This window comes from Urocitellus parryii, chromosome 11 (genome assembly GCF_045843805.1).
Source record: "Urocitellus parryii isolate mUroPar1 chromosome 11, mUroPar1.hap1, whole genome shotgun sequence".
Classification (NCBI taxonomy): domain Eukaryota; kingdom Metazoa; phylum Chordata; class Mammalia; order Rodentia; family Sciuridae; genus Urocitellus; species Urocitellus parryii.
In genome coordinates this window covers 71822565-71837705 of record NC_135541.1, presented here as the reverse complement: position 1 = coordinate 71837705, position 15141 = coordinate 71822565, and positions in this window count along the sequence as shown.

Here is a 15141-nt window from a genome sequence, read left to right as displayed (position 1 = left end):
GGTTCATTAGAGATATTGGTCTGTAGTTTTCTTTCTTTGAAGTGTCTTTGTCTGGTTTAGGAATCAGGGTGATGTTGGCCTCGTAGAATGAATTTGGAAGTTCTCCCTCTTTTTCTATTTCCTGAAATAGCTTGAAAAGTATTGGTATTAGTTCCTCTTTAAAGGTTTTGTAAAACTCTGCTGTATACCCATCCGGTCCTGGGCTTTTCTTAGTTGGTAGTCTTTTGATGGTTTCTTCTATTTCCTCAATTGATATTGGTCTGTTTAGGTTGTCTATATCCTCCTGACTCAATCTGGGCAGATCATATGACTTAAGAAACTTATCGATGCCTTCACTATCTTCTATTTTATTGGAGTATAAGGATTCAAAATAATTTCTGATTATCTTCTGTATTTCTGAAGTGTCTGTTGTGATGTTGCCTTTTTCATCCCGTATGCTAGTAATTTGAGTTCTCTCTCTTCTTCTCTTTATAGCATGGCTAAGGGTCTGTCGATTTTATTTATTTTTTCAAAGAACCAACTTTTAGTTTTGTCAATTTTTTCAATTGTTTCTTTTGTTTCGATTTCATTAATTTCACCTCTGATTTTAATTATTTCTTGCCTTCTACTTCTTTTGCTGTTGTTTTGCTCTTCTTTTTCTAGGATTTTGAGATGAAGTATGAGATCATTTATTTGTTGGTTTTTTCTTTTTTTAAGGAATGAACTCCAAGCAATGAATTTTCCTCTTAGAACTGCTTTCAATGTGTCCCATAGATTCCGATATATTGTCTCTGTGTTTTCATTTATCTCTAAGAATTTTTTAATTTCCTCCTTGATGTCTTCTATAACCCAATGATCATTCAGTAACCTATTGTTCATTCTCCAAGTGATGCATGTTTTTTCCTTCCTTCTTTTATCATTGATTTTCAGTTTCATTCCATTATGATCAGATAAGATGCATGGCATTATCTCTACTCCTTTATATTGTCTAAGAGTTGCCCTGTGACATAATATATGATCTATTTTTGAGAAGGATCCATGTGCTGCTGAGAAAAAAGTGTAAGTGCTTGATGTTGGGTGGTATAGTCTATATATGTCAATTAAGTCTAGGTTATTAATTGTGTTATTGAGTTCTATAGTTTCCTTATTCAACTTTTGTTTGGAAGATCTGTCCAGTGGTGAGAGAGGTGTGTTGAAGTCTCCCATGATTATTGTATGGTGGTCTATTAGACTCTTGAACTTGAGAAGAGTTTGCTTGATGAATATAGCTGCACCATTGTTTGGGGCATATATATTTATGATTGTTATGTCTTGTTGGTGTATGGTTCCCTTGAGCAGTATGAAGTGTCCTTCTTTATCCCTTTTGATTAACTTTGGCTTGAAATCTATTTTATTTGATATGAGTATGGACACTCCTGCTTGTTTTCGAAGTCCATATGAGTGATATGATTTTTCCCAACTTTTCACCTTCAGTCTATGTATGTCTTTTCCTATCAAATGCGTCTCTTGTAGGCAGCATATTGTTGGGTCATGTTTTGTGATCCATTCTACTAGCCTGTGTCTCTTAATTGGTGAGTTTAAGCCATTAACATTTAGGGTTATTATTGAGATATGGTTTGTTCTTCCAGCCATATTTGTTTATTTATGTTACTAAACATGGTTTGTTTTCCTCTTTGATTATTTTCCCCCCTTTACTGTCCTACCTCCCACTGTTGGTTTTCATTGTTATTTTCCATTTCCTCTTCCTGAAATGTTTTGCCAAGGATTTTTTGAAGAGATGGTTTTCTAGCTGCGAATTCTTTTAACTTTTGTTTATCGTGGAAGGTTTTAATTTCATCGTCTATCCTGAAGCTTAATTTTGCTGGATACACAATTCTTGGTTGGAATCCATTTTCTTTCAGTGTTTGAAATATGTTATTCCAGGATCTTCTAGCTTTCAGAGTCTGTGTTGAAAGATCAGCTGTTATCCTGATTGGTTTACCCCTAAATGTAATCTGCTTCCTTTCTCTTGTAGCTTTTAAAATTCTCTCCTTATTTTGTATGTTGGGCATCTTCATTATAATGTGTCTAGGTGTGGATCTCTTATGATTTTGCACATTCGGAGTCCTGTAGGCTTCTAGGATTTGGGATTCTGTCTCATTCTTCAAGTCTGGGAAGTTTTCTCGTATTATTTCATTGAATAGATTGCTCATTCCTTTGGTTTGGACCTCTATACCTTCCTGTATCCCAATGACTCTTAAGTTTGGTCTCTTTATGTTATCCCATATATCTTGGATGTTCTGCTCATGGTTCCTTAACAGTCTTGCTGAGCTGTCTATGTTCTTTTCAAGTTGAAATACTTTGTCTTCGTTGTCTGATGTTCTATCTTCTAAGTGTTCTACTCTGCTGGTAGTATTCTCAATTGAGTTTTTAAGTTGGTTTATTGCTTCCTGCATTTCTAGGATTTCTGTTTGTTTGTTTATTACCTCTATCTCCCTGTATAGTTTATCTTTTCTTCTTGGATTTGTTTATGTAATTCATTGTCGAGGTGATCTTTCATCGTCTGATTTTGCTGTCTAATGTCTTCCTTGAGACTCCAGATCATCTGAAGCATGTATATCCTGAATTCTTTATCTGACATTCCATCTGCTGCAGCTATTACCTCTTCTAAAGTTGAGTTGACCTGCATTGCTTGTGGTCCTTTCTTTCTTTGTCGTTTCATACTGGTCGCGTTACTTTCTGCTTGGTGAAACTGTTGTGTTTTTGAAATTTTTCCCCTATATATTTATATTGCTCTTGTATAGTTGAAAAGTCTCCCTTGCAGGGCGGGCAGTGGCTGTGCTCCTCCTCCAATTGGGGTGATCTGTCTACCACGCTGGTGGGCCGCTGGGTCTGTTCTGTCGGTCGGTCGCAGGTCTGCCTACCTTGCAGGCTCGGGCGGCGGCTCTGCTCTGCCCCTACTCCCATTGGGGTGACGTGACTACCATGCCGGCAGGCCGCTGGGCCTGTTCCTCCAGTTGGTCGCAGGTCTGCCTACCTTGTGGGCACAGGCAGCGGCTCTGCTCTGCCCCTAGTCCAAATGGGGTGACGACACACACATCTTAAGTGATGTTCATATAAACCTCCAATTAACCAAACTTTAGATCTTTAGTTCTTTGAGTTTCATGAATTTGGGCCTGACAGTTTAATATCCCCTGTCTCTGCATAGCACGGTGTATCTGGGGATCCAGGGACCTGGAAGTAGTGGGGTCAGAGAAACGGAGGCTATGGTTTTGAAACAAAAGACTAACTGAATTTAAAAATGAAGATGGAAACTTGATAAATAATATGGCTTTACTTTAAATGTAGAAAGCTGTGAAAAAATATTGTGACATTAGTTATATTTCACATTTACTAGTGATTGTTTTGGTAATGACTTTCTTATACATAAATTATAAGTAATATTGTTTTTTCAGTTTTATGGATTAGAGGAAAGAAGTGATCGATTAAAATTTACTTATTCTTCTCTGGGTCAGAGTCTGTACTATGAATATGATACGTGCTTCATGAAACAGATATTTAAACAAATGATAACAGTACAGCAATATGTAGCACAGAGTTATGTAGGCTACTGTGGGGACACGGGAGGAAGACCCCTTAGTCCAGGAATGGAGACAGGGATATAGAAGCATTGTGGAGAAAGACTTCTCGAGGCAGTAAGGAATATTGAAAAGAACAGAATATTGAAGACAAATTATTTACCAGCCAGGGAGAAAAGGACATTTAGACAGAGGGTTTGTGAAGATTAAAATTTGGACCCTTGCTCTCATGGGGAGTATGATAGTAACAGTGTTTGTGTGGCTGGTGATAGATGATCTATACTGAGAAGTGGTGGTTCATTCCACTTTGTCCCTAATCTTCCTCATCTACATTTATTAAGTCCTCTTGTTTCTGTCTTAAGAATATCTCCAGAATATGGCCACTTTATTGAATTCCATCTCCACTGTACTAGATCAATCTAAGCCACTATCATCTCTATCCTCACCATTGTAGTACCTTCCTGAGTGGAGTGTTTCTGCTGCCACTTTCACTCCCATTAAAAATAACCTTTAAAAAAATAAATCAAGTTGTAAGGGTCCGGCAAAACATCGGAGAAAGAGACCACACAAGAGACTGGCTTCATGCAATTGGCAGGAGGGAGTTTATTGAACCAGGATGCTGGGGCTCAAGGCTCACTCAGGAAGGGAGAGCAGCCCAAAGCCCAGAGCAGAGGTCAAGCAGAGCTTAAGTACACTTTTTGGAGAGGGTGGGGGGCTTTGTATACATCAGAACAAATCATCATGAGGCACAGGAAAATTGAACAACAACTCTGAGACATGATTAGTATATTCATTGGAGGGAACAGACTGGGCAGGGGTGATTGGTCACTTCTAAGCGGGGTACACATTTAAACTGATTGGTTTTTGGGGCCTGGATACCTACGTGCCGGGCTACACAGAGCCCTTAGCTATTAAACAGCCAGGGGACCAGGAGAAATATTTACTGGGCAGTTCAGGTATTGTCCTAACAGCTACAGGGATTACAGGTTTTGGGGGTAGCAGAGGAATTTTAACAATACCTAGTCTTTCACTTTTTAACTCAGGCCCTGCAGCTTAGAAACTTTACAATGCCCGTCTACTACACTTTAACTCAGGCTTTACAGCTTAGAATCAGTTTAGAAATTTTACCTTTACAAGGTGAAGTTACTTCTTACTATGGCTCTGTATAAACTGTCTTCTGTCTGTCCACTGTCATGTCATTAGCATGTACCTTAACTATATGAACTAATTAATGAAAGGAAACACACACACAATTTTAGTAACATTCATATAAACTTAATTAGTTAATTTTTTAATTTTCAGTTTTACTGTCTCGTGTGAACTCCATCAAGGAAAGCCTTGATGCTTGTTTGTATTTCCAGTGTTGAACACAGAGCAGAAACAAATAAGGAAAATAGGAAAGGTAAAAGAAAAAAGAAAGCAATAAAAAGCAAGTGCTATGATGACTAAATATAATGTAGAATCCTGACTGAGATCCTGGGGCAGAAAACAGGTAAAAACTAAGGAACTATGAAAAAATATGGACTTTGTTTATAGTAATGTATCAATATTGGTTTGTTAACTAAATGTATCATTGCCGCAGTCTGGCTGGGCACAAATCACGAGCCACTGAAGCAAGAACAGACTTTATTTTTTTACTGCAAGAAAAAAACCTCACACACGCTCCTGGGGAATCCTCCCGAAAGCCACGAGGCTCCTGCAGGAACTCCCCGCCGGAAATATCTCCCCGGGAAATCCCTCCTCCTGCACTTGCCAACCAATGGGAACTCCCGGGGAATCCCTGTGAGAACTAAAAATAGCACGAGAACTCAAAAATAGCGCTAGAACTCAAAAGTAGCGGCAGAGGCGGATATTAACGCCTTGCCTGTCAATCAATACTGTTGGCAAAATGCCAGGGGCCATACAGAGTCGGCTGTGGCTCTCAGCATCTCCCCCCTTCTGTTTAATTAAACAACAAGTAATGTGGCTTAGGGACCGTGCCTGTTAGGTAGTCCAATTCAACATTTGGTCTTTACCCGTCATCGGATGAACTGACCTCTAGGCGTCAGCCTCCTGTCTTAGGTTGGTACCACTGCAATCGGATCATACCCGTCACTGACTACCGGTCCAGCATACAGCCATACTTGTGGATAGGCCTTTGCACCAGTGGGGGGGTGAGGTTCTTTGCCTCACCTCTGTTGGCCCCCAAATTTGTCCTTGGTGCCAGTGGGGGGGTGAGGTTCTTTGCCTCACCTCTGTTGGCCCCCAAATTTTAGGCCATCACTAGTAGAAGGGAGGAGGATGAAAAATGCCATGACACCAAGCCAATTGAGGGCTCCTTTGAAAAATTGTACCACCGGTGACACCATCAGCAAAGATGCCAGCATTACCACAATTCGCTGCACCAACAGATAGTTCATAATGCATACAAGTGATACATAGTCCAGGCAAGTTCTGCAAGCAGTTCAAAGTAGAGGAATCTGTCAATATGTCCATTTCCTCCCAAAGTAAATCTACTCCTTGATTGAGCATTACTTGTTGAGTTATTATTCACTGATGCATCAGTTTATACAGTTTGTTGTGATAGCTACTGAAGAAGCTGTAGTTTGGTTTTATCTTTGTCTTCACCGGCACTGGGATGAAGATAGGAATTCTGGCAATGATGCTAGGAAAAAAATTATGTAACATTCCAACAGGCATTAAGAAAACAATTTTTTGAACAATTTACATTATCCTGAACAGAATTATTAAATATAATGAGAAGGAAAGGTGAAAGCAAACAAACAGATCTGTTAATCTCCTTATTTGTTCACATATTAAAACAATTTTCAACAGCTGTTTACCCAATCTAAATTAAACCATTAAAATCACGTGAATAAAAAAAAATTCGGATCCATTTATTCATGAGCGCTCCTCATATAAGATATATGGACATACACACATACAGACATACAACACAAAACAGAAGTGTGCGCACATAACATACAACATATAAGACAATAGTAAAGGCCTTGTAGCTTTACCTAGGTGAAATCTCCATTGCAATGTTTAAAAACTCAACAGTCAAAAAATAAAACTGATCAGAAAAACATTAACCTAGGTTTGTATGAGCTCAAAAAATAAAACAGAACTTTATGATGTGGGAAAAATGCAATAATAAAATAGATATTGAAAAAAGGCACCGTGGTTAATCACTGTCGCAGATGTAAGAATAGCCAAGCTGGAGCTCTGGATATCAGCTGTTATGGATTTCAGTCAAATCATCTTCTTTTTCTGTAGAAATTGTTTTGGTTAACCTCTCTGGAATCCAAATCGGCTGCTGTTCTCCCTGTGGGAACACACAAACGGAACCCCGACTCCAGACAATAACTGGGTCGGGACCTTTCCATTGTCCTGATAGAATATCTTTCCAAAGTACCTTAGGCTTATGTACATTTTTCGGACATATGTCTTTCCGCAGCACTAAGTCCTGATGAATCCAAATTTAGAAAGTTTAGAGTAAAAAGGGTTATTTTAAGTTTATCTTTGGGGGATATATACCCCTTTCCAATTCCCTCTTTTTGCTTTAATAAGTACGTTTTAATAGTTTGATGAGCTCTTTCAACTATGCCTTGTCCCTGTGGATTGTATGGGATTCCTGTTATATGAGTAATACCAAAAGATGAGCAAAATTGTTTAAAAGAGTTAGAAGTGTAACCAGGACCATTATCAGTTTTTAACTATTTAGGAACACCCACAGTGGCAAAATTTTGTAAGCAATGAGCTATAACATCTTTAGTTTTTTCTCCGGCATGAAGAGAGCCCATCAAGAATCCGGAAGAAGTATCAACTGTAACATGTAAATATTTTAATTTTCCAAATTCTGGCAAGTGTGTGACATCCATCTGCCAAATATGGTTAGGTATCAGTCCTCTAGGATTGACTCCAAGATTAACTTGTGGTAAAAAGGTCACACAATTTTGACATTGTTTTATTATATGCCTGGCTTGTTCCTTAGTTATTTTAAAACGCTTTTGTAAAGTATTAGCATTAACATGAAACCTTTTATGAAAATTTGTAGCTTCTTCTACAGTAGAAAAAATATGTATATCATGTGTAGTTTTATCTGCTAAATCATTGCCCAAACTAAGGGCTCCAGGCAATCCTGTATGTGCCCTGATATGTCCTATAAAGAATGGATCTTTTCTATCCCAGATTAGACTTTGTATAGTGGAAAACAAAGAGAAAACAGTAGAGGAAGGGGAAATCCTACCAGCATCTTCAAGGGATATTATAGCATTAACTATATACTGACTATCAGAAAATAAATTAAATACAGAATCTTTAAACATCACAAAAGCTTGTAAAACTGCATTAAGCTCTACCTTTTGAGCTGATTGTTTGGGTACTAAAAATGTAAAAGTTTGATCAGGGGTAACTACTGCTGCTGTACCATTATTTGACCCATCAGTGAATATATTTGGAGCATTCATGATAGGGGTTTTTCTTGTCATTTTTGGAAAAACTACAGGATGCTTAGACCAAAAAGACAACAAAGGATTAGATGGTAAGTGATTATCAAATGAAACATTAGATTTACACATGATTATTGCCCAAGTATTTAACTCATTAGCTAACTCATCAATTTGATCCATAGTATATGGAGTAATAATTTTATTGGGAGAAATTCCAAACACTCCCTTTGCTGCTTTTATTCCTTTGAGTATTAATTGTCCTACAGCCTCAGGATACCTAGTAAGAATAGTGTTAGGAGAATAAGATAAATGTATCCACAATAACGGACCATCTTGCCAAAATACTCCTGTAGGAATATTTTTTGTTGGTATTACAATAAATAATAAAGGCAAACTTATATCAATTCTATCCAAATGCATATTTTCCATATATGTTTCAATAATTTTTAATGCCTTTCTTGCTTCAGGAGTTAATATGCAGGGTGAATTTGGATCTGATGGACCTTTTAGGATATCAAATAAAGGTCCCAACTCTCCTGTTGGTATGCCTAGATAAGGCCTTATCCAATTTATGTCTCCTAATAACTTTTGAAAGTCGTTAAGTGATCTGAGTTGATCTACTCGTATTTGAATTTTTGGTGGACGGACCATGGTTGAGGATAATAGAACTCCTAAATAATTAATTGGAAAATTTAATTGTACCTTATCTATTGCTATCTCTAGATTATAATTTTTTAACAAATTTGTAAGTGTGGCATAACATTCCAGCAATGTGTTTTTATCTTTGTGTGCTAACAATACATCATCCATATAGTGAAATATTTGTAGTTCAGGATTTTGATTTCTAAGTGGCTGGATTGCTTTATTAACATAAATTTGACACATAGTTGGGCTGTTAGCCATCCCTTGAGGGAGCACTTTCCATTCATATCTCTGATCAGGACCTTCATGATTCAGTGCAGGGATAGTAAATGCAAAATGTGGACTATCCTCAGGATGAATTGGAATTGAAAAGAAACAATTTTTAATATCTATAGCTAAAACATACCAGGTTTTTGGTAAAGCAGACAATTGGGGAATCCCTGATTGAGCAGGTCCCATAATAACCATCTCATTATTAATGGCTCTTAAATCTTGTAATAATCTCCATTTACCAGATTTCTTTTTAATGACAAAAATGGGAGTATTATAGGGAGATACAGAAGGTTGTATATGTCCCTCCTCTAATTGTTGTTTGACCAGGTCATGGGCTGCTTGTATCTTTTCTTTAGTCAGGGGCCACTGAGAAACCCATACCGGTCTATCTGATTTCCAAGTGATTTTTATTGCCTCAGTGACCCCTTCTGAAAACCCAGTCCATGTCTATTTATTCTTTGATCTATTTGTATTGGTGCTGCTATACCTTGTTCTTGTTTTTCTAATCTTTTTCCCTTCCTAAAACCTTGTCTAGCCATAATAGTGGGTGCATTTTGATTGATATTATTTGTTAATGTCAAACCTAATTGATCTAAGACATCTCGTCCCCATAAATTTACGGGAAGATGATCCAATACATATGGCTGTATAGTTCCTTCACATCCTTCAGGATCCTTCCAATCTAAGACCATTGCACTTCTATGGGGATTAGTTGCCACTCCTAGGCCTCGAAGCGTTTGAGTGGCTTGTTGTAATGGCCAATGTTTTGGCCATTCTTGACGAGATATGATGCTAAGGTCTGCACCTGTATCCAGTAGCCCATTAAATTCATGTCCTTGAATATTTAGTTTTAGCATTGGGCGAGAATCTAAATTTAAAGACAGCATAGCCCAATCTACACCTGTGGAGCCTAAACCTGGAACCTCTTTCCATAGTACTACTGGAAAATTTATCATGTAGGCTGGATATTATTAATAACTGTGCTATTCTATCTCCTGGTGAAATTACTGATATACCCTTTGGAGAACTAGCTATAATTTTTATTTCACCTTCATAATCGGGATCAATTACCCCGGGACTTATCATAAGTCCTTTTAGCGTAGAAGAACTGCGTCCTAACAATAAGCCTACTGTTCCTTGGGGAAGAGGTCCTTTTACTCCTGTGGGAATGATTTGAACTCCCATCTCTGGAGTTAGTACTGCTCTGGTGGAGGCACAGATGTCCAACCCTGCGCTCCCTCTGGTTCGTCTGATGAGAGATCTGATGGATAATGTGTCCTGGGTACTACCCTGATGGGGTTGCTGGGTTCCTCCATGGTTTTTCTGGGTTCCTCCAGTGCCCCGTACATTTGTGGTCGTGGGCTCTGGAGCATTGGGCCCCCCTGTCCGTTTTTTGGCAATGGAGCCTGATGCCTTTCTCCATGATATCGTGGGTAACCACCTGGTCCTTGTCCATTTTTTGATAATGGAGTACCCTCTATGGTGGTTTGAGAACGGCATTCATTAGCCCAGTGTCTCCCTCTACGGCATCGTGGGCAAATATCCGGTGTTCTATTCCTTTGATACCTAACTTTGTTAAACCTTCCTCCTATGGGGCAACTCCTTTTAAAATGTCCTGTTTGTTCACAATTGTAGCATGTTTTTGGCCTGGCATCTAAAGCCTATTGTACTGCTGCCAAGACTTGTCCTTGTTCATTAATGTCTCTACATAATTTAATATATGTGTTTAAATATTCATGTCTCCATGGTCTAATGACCTCTCTGCAGCAACGATTTGCTTGGTCATAAGCCAGTTGTTTTATAAATGGCATTGCTTGTTCTGTATCCCCAAAAATTCTGGAAGCTGCTTGAATAAGCCTATCTACAAATTCAGCATAAGGTTCATTAGTTCCTTGTATTACCTTAGATAATTGACCTTGTAAATCTCCATGCCCCTGTAAAGTTTTCCATGCCCTAACTGCATCTACAGCAATTTGTGCATATACGCCAGGATCATATTCAATTTGTTGCTGTTGACCCTCATAAGTTCCTTTTCCTAACAACATATCTAGATTTCTTTGAGGTAACCAGCTGCTGCATTTCGCCTAGCTGTCTCCCTGCAAAATTCCTCATTGGCAACCTTCCATAACAAATATTGTCCTCCATTTAGCACAGATCTACACATGCTAGCCCAGTCTGCTGGAGTCATGTCCAAGTTAGTAATGGATTCGACCATGCTTACAGTGAAGGGTGCATGAGGACCATAGGTTGTTACAGCCTCCTTTAATTGCTTCACTGTTTTGAACTCTAACGCACGGTGAATTCGCTGCCCTCCTGCCTGCTCAAGTACAGGGCATGCTAATCTTTGAGGTCCTGTCTCAGGATCCCATCTATCAACTACGGGGGTTGAGGGGGTTGAGGGCCACTCAGCTATCTCCATAGGTGGAGCTGTTGGTTGAATTACGCCCTCTGGTGATAGATCGGTGTTAGTAGCAGCCTCCTGTTGTTGCTTCCCCCCTGATAGCTGTTTCTCCTCTAAGCTTTCTTCCTTTAAATTTTCTTCCTCTGTCTGACTAGCTTGAGAGACCTTCTCTTTTGCTTGATCTAAATTGTCTTTCTCCATGGTTTGAACCTCTAACAATTTATTTAACACTCTTTCAGTTTGTTTTTTACTAATTTCTAATCTGTTACAAAGATAACGCAACCCCAAAAGATAACACAAAACAAAACCGAAACAGAATGAAACAAAAATGGAACAAAAAATCGTTGTATCAATTTTCCTATTTTCTGGACATGTGCATTTGTGGTCTATTTCTATCTCTTCCTCAGGGGCAAACAACTTCAAACCTTGAGCCAACCATTTTTCCCAGTCTGCCTGAGAAAATTCTAGGGATAGGCAGCTTGAAACAAAACCAAAACAAATCAAAGCAAGAACATATTGTTTTTTAAAATGGTCACCCATTCTCTTGCCTTCCCTTAGGGGTAAGCAATTTCACTTACCCCGAAGCTTCAGATGTTCCCCGTGCGGGCCGCCAAATGCCGCAGTCTGGCTGGGCACAAATCACGAGCCACTGAAGCAAGAACAGACTTTATTTTTTTACTGCAAGAAAAAAACCTCACACACGCTCCTGGGGAATCCTCCCGAAAGCCACGAGGCTCCTGCAGGAACTCCCCGCCGGAAATATCTCCCCGGGAAATCCCTCCTCCTGCACTTGCCAACCAATGGGAACTCCCGGGGAATCCCTGTGAGAACTAAAAATAGCCGAGAACTCAAAAATAGCGCTAGAACTCAAAAGTAGCGGCAGAGGCGGATATTAACGCCTTGCCTGTCAATCAATACTGTTGGCAAAATGCCAGGGGCCATACAGACTCGGCTGTGGCTCTCAGCATATCATATTAATGTAAAATGTCAATAAGGGAAAACTAGATTCAACCTATACAGGAACACTGAACCATCTTTGCAATTTTTCTGTAGATCTAGAACTACTCAAAATGACAAGTGTATTTAAAACAAACAAAGAAAAAAAGGAAGAAAAAGTAGCTAATATATAGCTGGGGAAGTAGGCAGGAATCAGTTAAGCAGTTCTTCATATGTGATTCTAATGAGTTTGGCTTTTTACCCAAAATAAGTGAATTAAAAGAAGATTTGTATTCTAGCAAATAATGCTCTAATGTTAGAAAAAAAAATCTTTGTCCTAAAGAGCCAACTAATCAATATTTCAGAATTGTATGCTATATTAGATGCCTAAGCCTCCAATTAAAAAATGACCACATCCATTGTGGCTTAAAACAAATAAAATTTATTCTCTCTCACATCTGAAGGCAAGAGGAACAAATTCAAGGTGTTGGCAGGCTTGTGTGGCCCCCCAAAGCTCTAGGAAAGCTGCTGTTCCTTGTGTCTTCCAGGTGTTCCTTGGCTTCCTTGGCTTGTGGCCACGTTACTCCAATCTTTCTTTGTCTTTATCTTTGCATTGCCCTTGGCTCCTTGTTTTCTTCTCTGTGCGTTTCTTATTGAATTTAGTGCACACCTGGGCTATCCAAGATGATCTCATCTTGAGATCCTTAGGGTAATTATATCTGCAAAGGGCCCCAGGGACTTGGAGATGAATTTATCTCTGGGAATGAGGGCATGATTTAACCTACTATGCAGACCATATGGTCTCTCACAAACTCTTCAGTTCTTCAGTAACACCAAAGCAGCCACAGACAATGTGTAAATGAATGCATGTGGCTATGTTTCAGTGAAAATTTATGGGCTGGCTTTTACCCACGAGGCACAGTTTGATGACTCCTGATGGCAGTAAGAAGGAAGAATTGGAAGGCAGCAAATGAAGGCAGTTAAGCAAGTTAGGAAAGAATTATAATGGTCACTATTAAGGGTGAAAAGTATTTGAATAATACAACAGCAATACAGGGGAAGGAGAAGAACTGAGAGCTAGTGAAAAGAATCAATAGGATTGGGTGATCTATAAAAGAGGAGAGATAATTAAAGTTCATTAGAAAGGTGGGAATCATTATGTCACACTATAAGGGCAATAGTTTTGGATATTTAGAAGACCAACTTAAAACTTGTTTACTTTCATTACTTGAAAACTATTACTTTTGTACTGGTGTTGTATCTCAGTGGTACAGCACATGCCTGGCACATGAGAATCCAGGGTTCAATCTGGCACCATAAAATAAAATAATAACTTAAAAAACTTTAAACCCAAAGTAAGGGATATTTAAAAAAGAACTATCATTTTTATCAAGGCAAGTTTGTATAATACAGAGACAAGTACTAAAAATTAAAAAGGTTCAAAAAGTACTAAGATATTTTACTATGCAGTCAAAGCTACAATGTAAGGGAGATTTTTAAGTCAAAGAAGAAAATAGTCATTTTGTTTATTTCTTAAAAAGGAATAGGACAGGGCGAAGAAGGATGTCTTTCTTGTTAAAAATCACAATGTATGGATAGTCTTTCCCATCATGCAAATATTACGGTGGTTGAAGTGGTTAATTATATATAACAAACTTTAGTTAATTATAACTAATATTCATTTATACTTACCATAGCTCTAGCATGATACATCATGTTATTTGGTCCTAAAACCATCTCTGAGGTAGGGAGGGCAGATATAATATACCTGAGGTGAAGAGAAGTTGAATGACATGTTCAAGGTCACACAGGAAGCAAACAGCTGTTTATTCTGGTATCCTAATTCCAAATCTTAGGCTATTTCTTTTCTCTTTTTTTTCCTTTCTTTTAATTGATTTTTTTAATACACGACAACAGAATGTATTCTTATTACACATACATAGGCTATTTCTTTTGTTGTCTCTGAAGTTGGGTTAGAGAGCTGTGACAGTGTGTGGCTCCCATAGCCAGGGTGGTCAGCATGACCAGGCAGATAAGGAGGAGATTTATGGGGCAGTCAGGGTGGCCTTCCAGCTGTCCTTGGAGGGCAGGTGGCCAAAGAGAAAATGCAGCCTTGAGAGCAAGAGCAGAACACATCATGGCAGTGAACACATCATGAGAGAAACTGGACCTAGAGCAGGGTTACAGAAATTATAGAGTACAGAGATAAAGCAGCAATGCCATGAATGTAATCCAAAGGGTGGTGCCAAATTCTAGCACAACACTGACTTGCAGAGCTTGCCAGCAACACAGCTTCTCCAGTTTAGAAACTTAAACAGCACACTGAGTCTTTTGATTGAGTCAATCTTGCCTGGGGGGGCCATGAAGGTATCCCCTCCCTAGCCTAAGAAATCTGATAAAGTATATTAATAATCCAGAGAATAAAAGAAGCAGACAACATTTAAATAATTTTTTTTTTCTGAAGCAAAGTGTTGGCAATGTTAAAACCTGGGGTCTTCTGGGAAACTGAGATAGCACAAAGACTCCCTTCAAACCCTGGTTCTTGTGATCAGATTGGAAAGATTTCAGACGTGTTGCTTAGAGTAACTGCCCTGAGTTTATTTGAAGGGATATGAAAAGGGAAAAGGAAACCCTGTCAAAGAAGAGATTGGGTCCTCTCAGAGAGAGGGAAGTGTACCTCTCCTGTCCTTCAGTTTCATTGGGGTCTCAGGGAATTTTCCAGAGAGTATACCTCTAGGTCCACGTCTTGACTTTTGACTGTAGGTTGGATCAGACTTTCAAGTCCCCACTGCCATGACAATTCTAGGTCCCTTTGGTTGATGCTGACCAGTTCTGATTTGAATCTGTTCTTACAGATTTTATTATCCTTAGGAGGAATTATCCTTATCTCCCTGAATTTCAGGATTTGGTCTGTGAAAGG